The 4,132-nt window shown below is 30.3% G+C and overlaps 1 long non-coding RNA gene across 1 annotated transcript in view; it reads right to left on the bottom strand.

The window, feature by feature from the left end:
- LOC140963740 (uncharacterized) overlaps positions 1 to 2,638 on the bottom strand; it is a 16,429-nt gene extending 13,791 nt beyond the window's left edge. Inside the window, exon 1 of the long non-coding RNA XR_012172748.1 lies at positions 1,953 to 2,638. This is a non-coding gene — a long non-coding RNA (uncharacterized lncRNA). The remainder of the gene's footprint in view (positions 1 to 1,952) is intronic.
- Between the last annotated feature and the right edge of the window lie 1,494 nt (positions 2,639 to 4,132).

Here is a 4,132-nt window from a genome sequence, read left to right as displayed (position 1 = left end):
ATATATATATATATAAATCGGTATATGAGTTTGTTTTTAAAATGAATATGTTTGTATATTTGAATATATAAAAGGAATAAAGAATCTAGGTTGTGATTTTCCGATAAATTTTATTACTAAGGGACTAGTAATAAGATAGTGTGGGGGTGTGATGAAACTTAAAATTAATAATTTATTATATGTTAAAACCTATATTTTAAAATTTAAGTTTCATTAAAATTATAAAATTATGTTATTTTAGTATTGTGTGTTTATATTTAAATGTCTTACTAAATATGTTTTATTTTCAGGTTTTCTACGTGTTAGTAAAATAATGATAACTCAAGCTAGAAAACTCAAATGGAGGTGATTCAAACATGTTTGAAATCCTTGAGAAATTATCTACAACTTTGCAGATTGCTTAAAAAGTTGGTTAAGATGATCAAATTGTGAAAATATCAAAAGGAAGACAAATTTACTTTACCATGAACAGCATATAGTAAAAAAATCATAATTATTTAAATATTTAACCAAATGAGGTGAACCAAGTGGCCAAATTCATCTACAGACAATTTCCCACATGTTTGCTGTTTTGAGCAGAGTCAAATTCAGTGATTAAAGTCGTGGAACAAAGCATTGAAAGAAGGGACATGGAATTGAAGTTGGAGGATACAAAGACTACTATTACAACTACATTGCATTAATAGAATTTTTGACCCTTTCTCTCATTTGGCCTATAAATAGAGGCCTTGTGCTAGCTTGAGAATCATGCTATCTCATTGTAAAATATATTGTGAGTGTGTATAAAAGTTCTAAGTTCCAATATATTTTCCATTTTCCAAATTATGAGTAATGTTTGTAGTGTTGATCAAAAGTAAGTCCATGGAAAGCTAAATCTATTATGTCAAGGGGAAGATGATGAATTCTTGGTGAAGTAAGATTGTTTATATTTTGTATATTCTTTCTTTATTTCTTTTCATTTTGCTAATTTCTTTTTATTGTAGGTATAAAAATGAATTATTTGTTGTTATCAATTAGATCAAATGTTTGATACCATTGAAGTGGTTATCTTGATTTGTTGTTTAATTTTGATACAATAAATATTTCATCAATTATTATTGTTTTATTATACATACATATATATATATATATATATATATTTATATAATTATATCATATATTTCATTTAGACGATAGCGTGGCTCTGCCGGTTGTTCTAAATGAAATATAATGATTTAATTTAACAATTATTTTATGCAGTTATATATTTATATAGTTATATATATAATCATAGTTATCATATATAAAATATCGTTGAATTCGGTATTTTCTATAGTGGGAACTATATTATATTAGGTGTGTGTTTAAATATTTAATTTTCTTGGAACCATTATTTATGGTGGTTTCCTTTGTTTTACTTTTAGTTAAACAATATTGCATAAACCAAGAATAAATCTTCGAGCCTTGACAAAATTTATAATTTGTAAACTTCGTTCTTGCATTTGACAACCTACACTTGGGTGAATTATAATTTAAGTAGTAGTAAGAGATTACAGATTAGCGTGGAGATCCGGGCCTAGAAGTAAATTTGGTTTCGACACTTGAGACTTAGTGGTTGAACCCTAGTTTGATGTAAATGTATTTAGTACAAGACTTGTACTTTTACTTTTATTGTTTATATCAGATTGATTGTGTTATGTTCCGCATTTGTATAAAAAAAAGTTTTAGACCCAGTATATTTAACTGATCCACTTATTCACAAAGATAATTAAGAAATGAATTAGCGTTCGGGTCCCCACATATTGAACTTGATTTTGTTCAGTAAATAAAATGAAGCCTAACTTCTTGTAGTATTTGCAACATTTGTTATGATGGGTTCGCCTTTAAAAAAAAAAATTTATGACCCAACTTATTTGATTGATCCATTTACTCCCAAGAATGATTAAGAAAATGATTAACGTTCGGGTCCCCACATTGGGAATATTAACTCAACAGCCTTGATTATTTCGGGATGCCTATCGGAGAAAAAATTGTACTCATCGAACCCCATACAGTTTTGTAAAATTAGATAACCTTTAAGTTGGAAACAAAACCATCCCCAGTTATTATCATTTTCAGCATTCATGACTGAATATGCTAATGTAAAAAGACCATCGTTTACATCTTTTGCAACAACAACCAAAATATTTCCCTTGTATTTATTCTTTATATTGTGACATCTATGAAAACCAAGGGCCTGCATCCACTGACAAAACCAGTTGCACATGCATTGAAACAAAAGAATAATCGTTTAAATTTATTACTACAAGAGTCAATTTCAGACTCAACAATACTTCCAAGATTAGTTTCTTTGATGACACTACAACACCATCTTTAATCTATCATAACACCCATCTTTTGCACCATGAATGTCATGTATAACCAATTCCTTCCCTTTCCAAACCTTGTGGTAACTGAGCTCGACCCCATAATCTCTTTGTATGTCTTTCAACATCATACATGGTCGATATGACGGCTCTCCCCTCAATATCTCCATCACAACATTGCAAACCCACACAACATTAGCTTTAGAATGTCCTCTACTACGTAGATTGTCATATCCACACGTATGTATTATATTACATTTTTTAATGTCAAAAAGATTATCAGATTTATGTCTTGAAGCTTAAATTCTCCAAGGACAATTGTTATACACTACAGACAAGAGTAACCTTCTCATTATCATTTTTTCTGTACAAAAAAAGAATGTCCCGTAGCAATTGCATAATTTTTAGCACAAACTCGAAATTCAGCAGCATCCTTGAATATTTGACCCTTTCCACATATGCAATTACTCCAAACGTCTATGGAATTTTTTAACAAACCAACTTCAAGATGACTGTCATTATTACTAATTGTGCCATCTTAAAATTCAACCATATTTTAAGTAATGTAAAATTTTTTTAACACTTTTATTTTGTACCTTTTTTTAAATTATTAATATAAGACACATGAAATAATACTTACGTTCTAGATAACAACACAAATGATAAGTTAACTAAAAAATATAACTGACACATCATCTAGATTCACAAGAAGCACTGTTAGGATCGGTTGATTGGTTGAGAAGTGTTTAGAAGGGGGGTTGAATAAACACTCATGGTTTTATAATCTTTCGAATGAAGTGTCAGTTTCGTGACAAACTGAAACTAGGAATCTCGTCGGTCAATGACAATCAGTTTAACTGATAACAGTTGCATAAATAAACTGACTAAAAGATAGAATAAATAACTGAAGTAAGAACACACAAAGATTTATGGATGTTCAGAGACTTCAAATGCTCCTACGTCACCCCTTCTATTACAAGGATATGATATGCACTAAAAGACTTTGATCGATACAAAACTTGTACATACCCACTTCAGTTTGGATTTAACATTGCCAAAACTGAAACTCTTAATTTATGAAATATCTCACAGTTCTTCAACTGATCTAGTTAAAGATCAAATAAACAACAAAACAGTTTGTGCTTATACGCTCGAAAAGTAGCCTCAAATGCTACAAATATATCTGATAAGTGTGAGCTTTTAATTCTTGAGTAAGAGTGATAGATTCAGCAGGTTAACAGCAAGCTTGAGAGAATAGATAGATCGATTAGATGTGTATTTTTCTCAATTGCTCTTCTCATCTATTTATAGGCTTCTCTTCGATGGTAACATTAAATATAATTTGAATCTTTATACCTGTTGTTTGCCACGTCAAAATTCCTCTGACATTCGTACACCATAAGCTCTGAAATGCTGCATTCCACTATGAGTTGCAGTCTGCTTTGTACTGTTGTCGGTTGGGTATCCTTTTCTCCGACTAATGAAGTGTACAGTTGAATGATCAGCTGATAAGCAATATCTGATAAGCTCATAACTGAATATATCAACTTATTAGTTTCCAACTGATCAGTCAGTTGACTTCGTAAGTTCAGTTCAGCTGGTTTCAGTTGCCTTCAATAAACTGCGCATTAATCTTAAGTTAGGCAATTGTGAGTTGATTTATGTAGTTCAGTTACTTTAAACTCCTTGATCAGTTTAGTCTAATTAAACACTTAGTTTATCAAACAACCGAAATTAAGTTTCCAACAAGCACTCTCACAACATATTTCTCATTGGTAGTTGCACTC

Source organism: Primulina huaijiensis, chromosome 18 (genome assembly GCF_012295235.1).
Source record: "Primulina huaijiensis isolate GDHJ02 chromosome 18, ASM1229523v2, whole genome shotgun sequence".
NCBI classification, from domain to species: Eukaryota; Viridiplantae; Streptophyta; class Magnoliopsida; order Lamiales; family Gesneriaceae; genus Primulina; species Primulina huaijiensis.
This window is presented reverse-complemented; position numbering and strand designations above follow the sequence as displayed.